The sequence below is a fragment of the Rhincodon typus genome, chromosome 2 (genome assembly GCF_021869965.1).
Source record: "Rhincodon typus isolate 14 chromosome 2, sRhiTyp1.1, whole genome shotgun sequence".
In the NCBI taxonomy this organism is placed as follows: domain Eukaryota; kingdom Metazoa; phylum Chordata; class Chondrichthyes; order Orectolobiformes; family Rhincodontidae; genus Rhincodon; species Rhincodon typus.
In genome coordinates, this window is record NC_063333.1 from 74,749,022 (window position 1) to 74,764,875 (window position 15,854).

The following is a 15,854-nucleotide window of genomic DNA, read 5'->3' on the forward strand; positions in this document are numbered from 1 at the left end:
GGAGAGGCACTCCTGGCTTCTCCCATGTGAAAGTAAGGCCTCCACTTTACCTCTAACCTAGAAATGTAGCAGAAAGGGTGAACTGTAACAATAGTCTAACAATAACTACTGATTTTGTGGGTAAGGAGGTATGTCATAATGTTATGAAACCTGATGGCAAATGTTTCTGGTCAATACTATGCCTCTGTGTTTATAATTTGATGGTTAATATGTATGATCAGTTTGCATTAGTATGAAGGCCATTGCTTGCTTATCCCAAGCACTCAGTAGCTGCTAGCCACATTTATACATGACCGACTCATTGTAGAGTTCTAATCGTACAGACAAGAACACAAACATGTGTGTCTGTCAATGCCTTCAGTGTGCGAGTAGAATCCACAAGATATATGCTCAAATTATGGTCAAAAATCACACAACACCCGGTTATAATCCAACAGGTTTATTTGAAAATACAAGCTTTTGGTGCCTTGCTGCTTCTTCAGGTGTTAGTGAGAGAGGTGGCATCAGACACAGAATTTATAAGCAAACGATCAAAGGGCCATAGAAGTGATGTGAATGTATTGTTTGACCCGAAATGTCACCTCTGGTATATTGATAAAACCTTTATTTATCTTGGGGCAGTAACTTGAAAGAAATTCTGGGATTTGCATATCAATCAATTGAAACCTGCATCTCTTTTCTAACTGACTAAAGATTTAACAGCCATCTTAGGTTTGTTCAACACATTCATGTCAGTTCTATGGCCCTTTGATCTTTTGCTGAAAAATTCTGTGTCTGATGCCATCTCTCTCACTAACACCTGAAGCAGCAGCAACGCACCAAAAGCTTGTGATTTCAAATAAACCTGTTGGATTATAACCTGGTGTTGTGTGATTTTTGATTTTGTCCAACCTAGTCCAACACCGGCACCTCCACATCATACTCAGTTATAAAAACTGAAAGAACTGCAGATGCTGTAAATCAGGAACAAAAACAGAAGTTGCTGGAAAAGCTCAGCAGTTTTGGTAGTATCTGTGAAGAAAAGAATCAGAGTTAACGTTTCGGGTCTGGTGACCCTTCCTTCACAGATGCTGCCAGACCTGCTGAGTTTTTCCAGTAACTTCTGTTTTTGTTCAGACTCAGTTATGTCAGAGATGTGATATCCCTGTCCTACCACTGTTGTTTGAATGTAACTCCTTTGGATGCACAGATTGATGTTGTCTCTAAAGATGGAATGCAATTTGTTTGGAACTTTGAAAAGCAATGCTAGAAGTTCAAAGCCTCTGTTGCAAAGATCAAAGTATTGAGAAGATACATCGTCAATCTTTGGAAATAGCTAAGATAAAGGCTTTATGTAACACACACAAAAAGAATCCAAGTAGACAGGTCATCTTTCTGAGAGCTGAAACAGAAACTGAGTGATTTTGATGAGAATCACCAGGAGGTAATTTATATCAGAAGGGAATTTGATGCCTTAATCTCACACTGGGTGAAGAGACACGTTGCTTCACTCAGCAGAGTCGTTAGGCACTCAGGGACAAAGCAGTTATTGCTCCTTGTCAGTTCTATTAACAACAGCAGCTGGGGGAAGACACAGTCACCTCCATTCAATTCTAGTCATATGCAAATGAACAAAAGCATTGAATAATCCATGCCAAATGTACCCATAACTTCAAATAGACAATTTTAACCCAACTCAGATGCCAATCAGGATATTAATGAAACAGGGTATAATACTATTTTTATACCTGTCCTGGCTTTACACATCAACTTATTTTACTCTTGACTGAAGTCGGTAAAGAATAACATTGACACTCCAGATAATCCCCTTGATTTCCTACTTGCAAGAAAAGTTAAATAATTTTCCTCCCAACTTGGATATATGGCTTAACGTAATTCCCAAAGAAATTGGATAAGGCTTGTTGCCCTCTGGGGAACACAAACAATGAGAGTAGCCTTGTCAAAATAAATCTCTTAACATCCAATCGTTCCTGGTCTGATGCTGAAGGATATGTTTCAAATAGTTTAATAGAACATTTTCTTTGTAATTCATTATATCTACAGCTGGGGAAAACAGGTGATGCACCCAATATTCTGGCAGTGGAAATGGTGCGATACACACAATGTTTGTGTTTTTCCTCAGATTTTCCTCAGATTAACACAAATCTGTAGATCTATCTGAGGGGCTAGCAGAATTTGATTTTAATGGTCTGGTGAATAACTCGAGTCCCACTGTAAATTTTTCAGGAGGACAATGGTCCTACCTTAGCATGACTGCAGCCACACAAGTACAGGGTGGGTGATAGTAATTCTAAATACTGTAATTTCTGCCCAAGGAGTGAAAGCAGCAATGACTTAGGTCAGCACCTGAAGAAAATTGATGTAGAGACCTTAAAGACAAGTTATTGTGTTCAGTTGTGAAATTAGATTGAAATTCATTACCCTTAGTATTTTGTTTTTTGGATGTTGTTTTTGCACAGTCCTATTCAGGCTTCAAGTTTCATTTGGCAACGCCCTTTTAAACATCTTATAGTGGCATTTCTTAAAATCATATTGTAACACTGCAGTGTGAGTATTCCAACAGGTGATTCAATGTTTTATTGGACATTTTGGTAATGTGGAAGGCAGAAATGTTATTGATATAACTCTTTGAAACAGCAATCAGAACAGTGGGTTGGTTGAGTTTAATCAGAGCATAAGATAGAATACAGCATGTTAGCCAGACAACAACAATATATACTCTTGACAAGTCGTGAAGGTCAGTCCAAATCAGGATGCAAGCTGGCATGTGTAATCAACTTCTCATCTGCTTCCTATTCTTTTCCTCTTGGTGTTTTACTTCTTCTCAAAGTCTTTTACAAAATCCCCAAACAGTCAACATGAATACACCTTTAAGAGTCCTCCTCCTTACTATCTGCTGCTTTCTGGTGATAAAAATGCTTTTAATGTGATCAGACATAGCTTCCTTATCTTCCATTCTTCAAGTGCTTTTTCCTGAAAGTAAAGAATACTCTGAACAGGTTTAGGTCAAGTCTTTAAATGGCAATACCTTCAGCCCAAACTATCATTATTCTGTGACAATAGATGCTTCTAAATTCTTTAAACTGCTCATTTATTACAAATATATTGGTATTTATGCAGATCTAAAAACCATGCTCACCTTTTTATTTAAAAAAAAAATCCATTGTGGCTTTGGTTAAGAGCCCAAGAGTTAATTTGTCCAATCATATTTGGCAATTTAGAGACTTAAAAATATTAAATTCCTATGTAGAGAACTAAAAAATATTAATGGCTACATATATGAATTTATATTTGGCAGTATTGTAAAAGGAGAATTTCTTAATTTAAGAGAACAGTTTGCTGTAGTTGCAAAGATCAGTCTATGCATCTTCATTATCACTCAGATTTCAACTCACAGTGAATGTAGTCGATGCCTGGTGAAAGGAGATTTTCATAGAGTCTGCATCCTCCTAACGGGACGTCAAAAATTATTTTACATTTTTAATATTTGTAAACCTGATGGTGTGTTCGAGGTTCATTTGCCAAGGATTGCTCTGGATGGACAAAGAGGAATGTCAGTCTTATCAATCCTGTGGATCCCTGCTGTGTTGTGCGTTTTGATTTTTCAGGAGTCCAAAGTGACAATCAGATCTGATGATGCAGGATTGGACCAAGTTGGCCTGTTTACGCCCAGCCTCCTTCAGTTTAATTTTAGTGCTAGTACCTGGATTGCCAGATCATTCAAGATCTCAGAACAAATATTCATATTACCATGTATGCTTTGATCACATCTTGGGTCATCAGAACCGTTGTCATATTTAAGAGACTGTTTTGCTATTCGGTCTTATAATATACAGCTGTGAGAGTTCTGACATTAGTAACGAAATATACTCACCATACTCACTTGAAAAGATGAATATTTAAAGAATATCATATCTATATGCACACTCTGAGAACTGTCCCTAATACTTTGGGGTTGCTCCTCATTTACGATGACAGTAGAAAAGCTTTATTGTCAATGATGAAGTGGCAGCTCTTGCATTATTGCATTAATCCCAGACAAGACAGACAGACAGGGTATCTTTAAGACAGTTCAATGATATTATGACATGCAACGTTCCATTATAAAGTTAACTGCCTCACTTTCAGTAGCAGTTGTAATAGCAGTGGCCTGTGTGCACTTACTTTATCCTTGTTCTGTATGGTCTATAAGAAATGAACCCAAACTATGCGTAAGTGTGAGAGCTTAAAACAATGTAAGTAGTTAATGTTGTTAATACATTCATAGACATGTGCCTCAACAAAAATCCAATCTTTGTGGTATATGTTATAAGAGCTAACATTTGGGAACACTCAGACAATATGATATTGATGGTGGTGGTTTACTGAGAAACCAAGTCAACAGTTGTAATAGAATCTGTAACAGTCATTCACTCAGAAATGATCAGAAGCAGCTTGGTGACTCTGCCTTCTTGGAAGTACAGGCTGCACACTGGTGATAGTAAGCCATAGATTAGCCAATACCTTTTGTACTGGCTTTTAGACATTCAGTCAGTGATTTGGAAACTTTTAGGATAGGATAGCTGTCATTAGTGTTGTGTAAATCTTCAGGACTCTGGAGCTACCTTCAATATGCATTAGGGATGCACATCATTGAGCATAAAAGAAGAAACTTAAAAATAGAATATAAGCTGGTTCTTACATTATGTAATACTAAGCCTGGCATACGTACAATAACTATGTCCAGCACTATTTATTATGAAATTATAATAAATAGTGTTATTTTGAAATCTAAGCCTGAAGAGAATTCTTGACTTTGCCTTCTCCGTGACCAATCTTCCTTGAACCCAAATTCATAGTGCAACACCAAACCACATGATAAAAGAATTAGATCAGCCAGAATGCTGGTCATTCACAGAGACAAAGCTAGAGTAGAAGAATTGATAAATATGCACTTTTTTTAAAATCGAGGTGGTAGAAGTAAGAGGGGATATCATTCAGTTCTTGTTTTCTATTCAAGCTAATGTTTTAGCTTTGCAGTCAAAATTGTGGGGTCTTGTAATGTTATATAATCACCATATATGAACTTTATATGAAGCCAGAAATATACCTTAAAGGTCCTATTCTATTGTTGTTTTGCTGTCACATCAAACTGGACGTGGCAAGTGCAATTCTGCCAAACGTTGGAAATGGTCATTGCTGTTTCAAGAGCAAACCTAACCATCTTCTCTTGACATTCAATGGTATTACCATCACTGAGTCATCTACCATTGGCATCCAGGGGTTACAATCAACCAGTAACTTTTCTGATCTAGCCATATAATTATTGTGACTGCAGAGGGCCAGAGATTGAGAATTCTGTGGCAAATAACTCACCTCCTGACTCCCTAGTGCTGTCCACATCAACAAAACACAAACCTGGAGTGTAATGGAACATTATCCATTTGCCTGAATGAGTCCTGCTTGAACAGCACTTCAGGGCAAAGCAGCCTGTTTAACTAGTACTCTATTCACCAACTTCAACATTCGTTTCTTCCACCACTGGCACTCAGTAGCAGCAATGCATACTACATGCAAGATCATCATACTACTGGAAATCCCACCATAACCTACACTAGGTAGACAGAGATAATAGGAACTTCAGATGCTGGAGATGTAGGGATGCCTACACTAGGTAGACATCAGCGGTTCAAAAATATTGCTCACCATCATATCCTCAAGGGCAAACAGTGACAGGGTCATCTTCCCAGCACTGTTCACATTCCATTAATAAATAAGATCAAATGAAACCCGAACTCTTTTGAGAAGTTTCAATGGCTTGACAGTGTGTGAGCTAGCATTTTCCTTTCCATAGGCAGAGCTATTAGGAAACTTGGTCTTTACTGCAGCTTTCTTGTTGCATTCTCAATAAACCACTTCCCTTAGTCTGTTCATTAAAGATTTTATGGGCTCTGTCACCTTTACAATTCTTTTGATTATGTTGATGATGCCGTAGTATGTGCACTGTTTCCTCAAAAACCGCTTTAGTTTTCCTTTCCTCCAGCTTCCCTTTTCTCCCTGTTCTGCAAACTTCCTCCATTACTCTTATTAAGAACTGCAGTGATGCATTTTCCATTTTGCAGAGTTTACACAGCCATTGTTTATAGAATTGGCCAGACAGGCCTGATTTGAAAACCACTGTATATTAATTGCTTGAGAATTTCCTAAATCACTTGTCTTTTGGCTTCTCAGTTAAAAGTTGTCATCTTTGTGCTTAAATTCCTTTCAAGTCTTGATCTTTCCCACCTCATATGATTTTCAGTCCTTCAGCTAAGCTGGTTAACAGAAGCTTATGCAGCGAGCAGAAAGACTACTGTAATCTTATTACATAAACCCACATGGAAATACTCATAACACTCTGCTCCATTAAAATAGTGATAAAAACCCTTGTATTTCAATCATGATGGACTTATCTCTGATGATCGAAAGTTCTGGAAGACCACTGAATAGTGGTAAGGGCTTGGCTCTGTTATGTTTGATTTTTAAAAGTTACTTTTTGAAAACAATTCAACATTAGAAATACCAACTTTTGAAAAATGAGATTAGGTTTAAGGCTGGATTTTTTCTTCTCTAGTCATGTGGCTTATAACCTCCTCATGGATTCAATCTTCACTACTCATTAAATTAATAGTGCAGATCATTGAGTTCAATATTTTAAATATGCTTTCTAGAATGTTTGTGTCAGATGCCAATCTTAGTCAGCAATCAAACTACCAGGCATCACCACAAACAGTCACACATTGACATGGTGTATATGATGAATCCTTACCACTACTTTTCATGCTATATGTGTTATCTGGTAGATTTGCTGCCACAATCCTCTTCAGTGTAAGGATCAACAAGGCTTGCTTGGTTTGGAGGGTAACCAAAAATAACTTGGTATTGTAAGAAGAAGAGGCTCCTGCCTTAAAGTTTATTTCATTGTAGCAATTTGGTGCAGGTTGCATCAATTTGAAAGTTCCGCTCCAAGCCACTCACCATCATGAAATATGTATCCAGATCTTCAGTGTCACCGAGTTTAAATTCTGCAATTCCCTCCCCAACAACATTATGGCTGTAATTACAACAAATAGAATGCAATGGTTCAAGAAGGCAGCCCACCACCATCTTCTCAAAAAATGTAGGGATGGGCAATAAATGCTGGTCCAGATTTCAAAGTTCACTTCTCATTAATGAATGAGAAAAGAATCATACTGGATAGTCTTAAGTCACTCATGTCTCCCCCTCCCTTTCTCCTCTAATCGTTTTCCCTCTTATTCTCTCACTCCTTTCGCTCTTTCTCATTTTCTGTCTTCTCCCTTACTGCTTACTGTATACACCTCCCCCTCTCTTTTACCAGCTGTACTATCCCACGATCAAACATTTTGCATTGAAGAATTGCATAATAAAATCAAATTAGAGGCCAGGAATCCTGCAACAAGTAACACACCTTTTGCCTCCCTAAAGCCAGTTCACTGTCTACAAAAGCCAATTCATAAGTGTGATGGAATACTCTCCACTTAAATGGATGGGTGCAGCTCCAACAACATTTAAAAAGCTTGACATCATTCAGGATGATCCTACTTGATTGGCACCACATCCTCAAACATCTAATCTCTCCACACCAATGCTCAGTAACAGCAGTGTGTACCATCTGCAAGATGCACTGCAGAAATTCACCAAGATTTTTTAGACAGCACCTTCCAAATTCACAACCATCTCCATCTAGAAGGACAAAGGCAGAAGTTACGTGGGAACATTTCCACATGCAAGCTCCTCTCCAAGTAACTTACCATCCTGGCTTAGAAATATATCTCCGTTCCTTTTCTGTTGCTGGATCAAAATCCAGGAATTCCCTCCCTAAGGGCATTGTGGGTGCACCTTGTAGGATTGAGCAAAAATCCCCACCATCTAAAATACTGGACCAGACCCTGGACTTTTTTAAACATTTAAAATACTGGACAAAATCCTGGGCTCAGACTGCAACAAACACGCACTGAGCCAGAATGATTTTTATGTGGGACTATTGTCAAGCCTGGGATTCCAATTTACACCTCCACTCTAAGGGAACGATTAACCAAAACTAACACTCTAGACTGGAACTAATTTTTACACCTTGGACTACATAGGACAGACAGTGTGGGGGCCTATGGAGATACCAACTATACAACTTCAACTGAAATCCATTCACAGAGACACTGGGCACTCAACTTCAATCAAAATCCATTTGCACATACTTGTAATGATCAGTAAACCAATTGACTTCAAAAAGGAACACCAGAAACACAATGGAAAGCACGGATTTGGAGTGAAGATAAGAGGCCCACAATCAGTATAATTGCAGGCCATGATCTCACCTGAAGCAGCAATCCCCAGAACAGTTCCAAACAGCTATCCCTGAGAATGTTCAAAAGAGTTGTTATCACCTGAAGAAGAATTCCAACAGTTAATTCCAGCCACTATTTCCAAGATCTATGCCCAGAACAGGAAACCCCTCATCAATTCCAAGAGCTACTGACACACGATGTAGGCTTTACAGTCTACAGCAGTGCAATTACAAGATCTAGGAGGTATATTTAGCACCTGTGATAAATACATATACTTGCATCTCTGCTAACTAAAGTTGTCAGATCATAAAGAATGCATATGTACTTCATTATTAAGAATTCTCACTCTTCAGCATGAATCCATGTTTTGAACTTTTATTTAAACATTTATTCATGGGATGAGTACTTCACTGGCTGGGCTAGCATTTATTTCCCACTCCTGGTCACCCTTGCGAAGGTGATGGTGAACTGCCTTCTTTAAAACTGCAGTCCATTTGTTTTAGGTTGTAAGGTTCTGGTTTACAATCATTAATTAACTGATTTTAGGTGTTTCTAATCAGCCCCACCCCAGATCCCTGGTTCTAGACACTGGACTGTTCTGAAACTGGGGAACCAATGACAACCGACCACGACCAGCAGACCCAAGAACCAACAAACTCTGAAAATCACTGACCCGACTGACACCACAAGGCCTCAGACACATCCTGAAGTGGAAACCTGGTGCGCAAAACTACCAGAAAACAAAGGAAAACCAAGTATTTACCCTACAGGAGATAGCAAGAACTACAGATGCTTGAGTCAGAGTCAATACAATGTGGAGCTGGAGGAACACAGCAGGTCAGGCAGCATCAGAGGAGCAGGAGAGTAGACGTTTTGGGCCTTGACCCTCGAAACATCAGCTTTCCTGCTCCTCTGATGCTACCTGACCTGCTGTGTTCCTCCAGCTCCACACTGTGTTGACTACTTACCCAATAGATCCACTACCCATCCCAACGCATCAGCAGACTGAACCCAGACTGGAGGCTTAAGCAGTCCGAAGTCTTCATCCAGGTACCCAGGGACAACAAGCAGGAACAGCCAGCTGTACTTCGTCATTAGGTTTTCCTCAGTGATGAGCTGAAACCTCCGAGACCCCAGGGTTTCCAAACAGGCTAGCAGGGAGGGGAAGACAGGTGGTGACAGTGCATGGGACGCCGGGGTAGGAAGCCCGATTAAAATATATATAATTAAAACTGTTGTTTTAGGTTCTAATTGCGTTTAATCTAGCTAATAGTAGATTTGATAGAATTACTGTCTTCTGTATAGTTGATTGTGTTAATTTCACTGTTTATTGCATTTACCTTTATTTCTTGTATTATACTTACCCTTTGTATTTAAATAAACACAGAGATTCTTTCGGCCTGCAACACCTGTCTATTGCCTTCCTTATTTCACGTTCCATAAGTAAGTCCAGTGTCAAGAACCAGGGATCTCTGGGGTTGGGGGGAGGGGAGTGATTCAAACTACTTAAAAGTCAGCAAATTGCTGATTGTAAACCAGAACCCTACAACCTAAACCAAATGGACTGCAGCTGTTAAAGAAGGCAGTTCACCATCACCTTCGCAAGGGTAACCAGGAATGGGAAATAAATGCTAGCCCAGCCAGTGAAATACTCATCCCATGAATAAATGTTTTAAAGAAGGCCAAAACATGGATTCATGCTGAAGGGTGTGAATTCTTAATGATGAAGTACACATGCATTCTTAATGATCTGATAAACTTAGTTAGCAGAGATGCAAGTGTATGTGTTATATATGCCTCCTGGATCTTGTAATTGCACTGTTGTGGGCTGTAAAACTTACATCATGTGGTTTTATCCCATGTCCAAGAAGACAACCCTGGGAAGGTCAGAGTTGAACCCAGGCATCCTGATCTACAGATAGAATTACTACCGCTGTGCCACAAGAGCTCTCAAAGGTACAGTCATCATAGTCCCACTCTCTCATTAGAGAGGGATGACTGGTGGTGGTTTAACCTGAGGGCCACAACACCTCAGGTGAGGGGAGAGTCCTTTATGGTAATCTGACTCTGTGTAGGAATTAAACCCATACTGTTGGCAATGCTCTGCATTGCAAACCAGCCAAACAGCCAACTGAGTTGACTAATTGCCAAGACAAATGTGCTAAGGAACAGGTAGGGTCAAGAGCTGTCTTCAGGCTTTGACTTCTTTATAACATTATTTATTACATAATGTTATATAGTTATCAGAAACATACCAGCTTCTAATCTTCTGTTATATTATTGAAAGACTATTCCATGAGTTCTATCACCTATTACTATCTGATTGACTGATCAAGTTTCTCTGCATCAGTTTTTTTATTTCTCTTCCAGTCTAACTAACCCCATCCAGACTGTGCTATTTATACCCAGTGAAGAGCAGCCCTGTGACATCATCACAATATTGCTCTAGGGTCCTAAAGACCTTCTTTCTCCAAGATGATTTTTTTCCCCATCATAAACATTGATTAACATAAGCTGCCTAAATTACTTATTTTTACAACATTTACTTACATTATTTCCATATATCTCCCATCCATTTCTACAACTTTGATTTCATTTATGCTGGTAAATGGGCCAGGAAAGTCTATGACAAGGCAGAAAAATACATGAGGTAAAATTGGTGAGTTTTTTTTCTTTCTCCACTGGCTTCTGTTTGATCAGCAGAGCTTGCTGAAGGGTCTTGCGTTAATGTAACTGCAGGATGTATCGGGAAGTTAGACTGTGTTTCTTTTTTACCATCGTTGGATCTGGATCAAGTGGTTGTGTTCCTTCTCCTAGGAATAACTAATGTCCTTCATTCATCAGCCCTTATTCTTCATATAAAGTAACTTGTTCCATTGCAGTATCGTTCTCTTCTTCAAAGCTTTGTTCTGAGGCATGAGTATGTATGTTGGTTTGGAAACAATTTAGTTTGATACTTGATATGTTCTTCAGAAACATTTTTGAGGTAGGATTTCTTTTCCTGCAAAGTATACCTTTTTGATGTAATGGATAGTGTTGTCTTCATTAATGTGGGATTTAGAACCATACCCGTGACAAGATATTACATCTTTAAATTGCTTCTGGTTTTATGTTGATGTTGTCACATGTGTTATATTTTTCAAATGAAAAGTCTGTCTCCCCTGTTTGAATGCTATATTGTGCTTTAAAGAATCAACACTTCCTGTGTAATATTCTGCATTAAGTGGAGCTTCTGATGTACAACGTTTCTTGAATAATCTTCTAGACTTGACATCCATTACTATTTACTTGATCTAGAGTTGGATCGTCTTTTGATTGAACAGGTTCAGTGACTGAATTATCTAAGAAATCAATGATGATTCTGTTACAAATGAGCTACTGTTCTGAATTTCCATGCCATAGCTGCATTGGTCAGGCAGTATATACTGGTTGTTAATGAAGCCTTCCACAGACTCTTTTCAGAGTTGGTCTCTGTTATCGAACCATTATATCACCAGTCTTTTATTTGTTCTTGAAGTGAAATAGTGAGCAAAAGCTGTTAGAAAGAAATCAGAGACATATTTCTTTATTCATTCACAGGATGTGAACATCGCTAACTATTTATTGCTCATCCCTAATTATCTATGTAACACGTGATCTGATGCTCTTCCAGTATAGTAGAGAAGTGAGCTAATCTCTTCAACTTTTGATGTAGTGTGCAATTCTGAAGCTGTTTGAAATATTAGGATTTGTGCCTTTTGCATTTGTCAATTTGCTGATCTATCAAAAATAATGCTTAGATTTTACCGTTCTGGTAGAAAGCTTTAAGAATGACTCCCATTTTATTACCATCTATGAATGAATCTTGGTCTTCATGACTTTTCGAATCTAGATGAGTCCTGTCTTAACTATTGTTTAAGTAATGGATCTCCCATTACGCTCTCTTTTCTCTTCACTTCGCCTTTGTCAGCTTAGATTGCTAAATTGCCCCTTTATCAATTTAATTCTGGCTTCATGACTGCTCCTTGTCTGTGACCTCATTTTATATTGCTTCACACCCTTGATTTCCTTTACTATAGTCCTGCCTAGTGGTGCCCATTCACTGTGACAGTGATGCTCAGTCTGAGCTGTAAATGCTTTGCTCACTTGTATCTTTCCCAGACTGTAAACTGCAGCATTTAAAATAAAATGCTCCCCCTTGTTCGCCTGAGACCTTTACTTACAGAACCTCCAATACCCATTTACCCTCTGCCTGCACCTCAACTGAGGACTACTCCAACATATCATCAGCACCCAATGCAGTCTGTAACCATTTAAGTGTGACTAGTGTTTCAGCTCCATGGAGTTCCCAGTTCACTCTTGCTGCTCTCCAACACTTTTTACCATCTAATTTGCCTTAAAGAACATTGGTATGCGGTACCTTTTCTGTAGGATTCTTGAAAGTTCAGCTCATCCAGTTGCTGACTGCCTGCATGAACAGCTTTCTTAAGCTGTGAATGAAAACATATTGAGACCTCCCCTGCTGACAGCATGTAGGAGCCAGCTACATGAAGTTTATACTGCTTGCCATCATGTTGTAGGCTGAATCCTCAGCATCGATCTTTATCTTGTATGAGATACCTTGTAGATTTGCCGACATCATTCTCTTTCCTGCTGGGACCGCTGTGGTCTGGTGTGGTAGAGAAAAAGAACTTTGGGGTCAAATGAAAAGGATCTCTGGTCTTAAACAGAATTGTAGTTTGTTGCATGGTAGCAACTAGGTACAAGTTCATAAAGGTAATGGACTTCATTACAGAGACTATGACAATGACCTGATCAGTAGAATACAACAAAGAACTATGGATGCTGGAAATCTGAAACAAAAACAGAAATTGCTGGAGGAATTCAGCAAGTTTGGCAGCATTTGTAGAGTAAAAGCAGGAGATTCTAAAGAAGGGTCACAGGACTTGAAATATTAACTCTGCTTTCTCTCCGCAGATGGTGCCAGACCTGCTGAGTTCCACCAACAATTTTTGTTTTTGAACCAGATCAATAGGTCTTACACCTTTGAAATCCTAAGCTGTTGTCCTAGCAAGTTCATATTACATTATCATAGTGGGTGCTGCTTACGGCTCACCTCAGGCTCTTATACAATAACTTACAGCCTTCAAATTCCGAAACCAACTGAAAAATATATGTGAAATAAAATTTCAATAGAATTTAACAACTAACATTGAAATCTCTCTGTGAATAAGCAACCTTGAGTGAACAGAAATCCATAGATGATCTGACACCTTTGATTATATGCATTTTTTTAAATCCCTGGAAATTACAGCCAAACCATCTGGACTTGGTGTTATGCAGAAGAGGAGTTACAAAGGAAGCTCTGATTAATTCTAATTCAGGGTCTAAAGCGGCATAATTAACAACTGCCTTATTAAATGAATATATTTCCATTTTGTTAGCTTGTGTTATCGCTTCAATATATTAATCTGTATCATTAAGGTAAAGAATAATTGGGATCTTTAACATTGCGTTGGTATATGTTATTTTATCATAATAAAAACAAATAAAAAAGTATATCAAAAACCAATTTAAACTCTTTACATTAGAATCACTTGTTACTCAGCTGGTGAATGTGGGTTACAGGAAATAATGTAATAACAGTTAATGAACACAGTTCATGCAAAGATGAGTGCCACTTAGAAAACATCAACTGCTTCCCATATATTAAAATTCCCCAGCTGAATCAATTTAATAATGTTGGGACTTATACAATTATTACCAGGACTTCATTATTCACTTCAGACTATATTTACTGCCACAAAAATGAAGCTCTCAATCTGGTGGAATTAACTGTGCCATTTCCTAACCTCAGTCAAGACCATCTGCTACATTGCTGATCATTCTCTACTTCAGCATTTAACAGTAACCCAGCTGCAACTTAGCAGATTTGTGTGCTTTTCAACAGATGTTTTAATATCAGCAATGTAGCTGGTGGACAAAAGAAAAGGATTTCTCTTGTAAACCAATGCTGTTTGCTGTATAATCTCATCATGCTCCCCAACAGGAAAACATTGCCAAAGAATGTCCACAATACCATCAGGTTCCAGATTGGTTCATGGCATAAATAAACAATCTCACTGTTATGTATTCACATTTTGTATGCAAACTTTCTCCCAGACAGTAGGATGGAATAAAAACATAAGAATGCAAGGAAGGGCAAGTTTTTTTTTCTCACCCTTGTTCGACAAAAGCTTATCACTTGATCACATTAACTGCCAGTCCTTCGCAATAATTTACATCTTGAATAATCCTAAAACTTTTGACTTTATTACCCTGCTTGACAGATCATTCCAGATGTCGATAACTCTTTCATTAAAAACATTATGTTCCAATAGCTATTTTAAATTTATAATTGCAGATTGTCTTCTGGCCTTACTTTCTTGGAATGGCAAAGTCAGTTTGTTTTGAAGTATTTTAGAACATTTTACTGCATTTGAAGGTGTTTTTTTAAATACAAGTTACTTATCTGAATTATTTAAAGGAGAATTTAATGAAATTGCACTCCTGGGTTGGCCCTTGTCTGATTTTCAGCTTCCAGTGATTGAGGTTCCTGATCTGGAGTATAATTTTTGAGAAATTACTTGCAATGAATGTAGTTTCAGTTCTTTCATTCTTTTTTCCTAAACGTTCAAGCTTAGCCTCCTGTGATATTTACCCACTTGTCCACCTCATTTATACTTGAGATTGAGCTTGGTGTTTTTTTTCTGTACTGTTCTCTATGCAAACATTTCTTTGTTGTGATTTCATGATCTAATCAAGCATTTTTAACTGAAACTTTGCTGACTTTTACAAGGTCACTGTTGAGCTAGCTCAGTGTTTAATTGGCAAGAATGCTGTTCAACTGCACTGAAATGGACAGTGATGGTTAGGAAGTTGTGATTACTGGTGCTGTACTCCACATTTGCATAACTTAATCACAGGATTATTGCCGCTGTAGGTGCATATCAGTGAACACAGCCATCCAAAATAAATGGTAATCAAACAGCAGTTCAGCAAATAGACTGCGCACACTTCTTGAAATCATAAAATTGATGTTTTGTTTGAGTCAGTGGTAGTTGAATAAGAACTAATTTCACTTGATAGGTTTCTTGATTTATAAAGATACACACTTTGGCAATCTTCATTTTTTGTAGAGGTCTGCTTGCAGGCAACAGATTAATGATGGCAGGAAGCCACTGTGATTCAATTAGAAACAAACTTCAGACAGCTAGAATCTAAATAATCAATACTAGCAGCTGAGGATGAAGATCCTAGATTAATTTCATTAATGATCCATTTAGGTAAAATGAATTTATGTTGAATGCCATCATTGCTGGAGATTAAAAAAGAGATGACCTTTGAAAAACAATGTGATGTTAACTCACTTTTATCAACAACAGACTTAAAAGGCTTTTTGTGTCTTGAGATGCATGAGGCACAAAAAGCATGTCCTTGTGTCTGTTTTTCATAGTTTATTTTCCCTGAAACTGGTCACAAGCTTGAAAACCGAAGCTTTAGTTTGAAGGA

At 38.2% G+C, this 15,854-nt stretch overlaps 1 long non-coding RNA gene across 3 annotated transcripts; it reads right to left on the reverse strand.

Moving 5' to 3' along the window:
• Nucleotides 1–2,552: 2,552 nt before the first annotated feature.
• LOC125487103 lies at nt 2,553–9,791 on the reverse strand. Of its 3 annotated transcripts, none has more exons than XR_007265650.1 (3): nt 9,689–9,791; nt 8,355–8,423; nt 2,553–2,973 (listed from the first exon to the last, which is right to left on the reverse strand). It is a non-coding gene; the product is annotated as an uncharacterized LOC125487103 (long non-coding RNA). The 3 variants fall into 3 exon arrangements; XR_007265652.1 differs by lacking the exon at nt 9,689–9,791 and adding an exon at nt 8,671–8,773; XR_007265649.1 differs by lacking the exon at nt 9,689–9,791 and adding an exon at nt 8,650–8,709.
• Nucleotides 9,792–15,854: the final 6,063 nt, after the last annotated feature.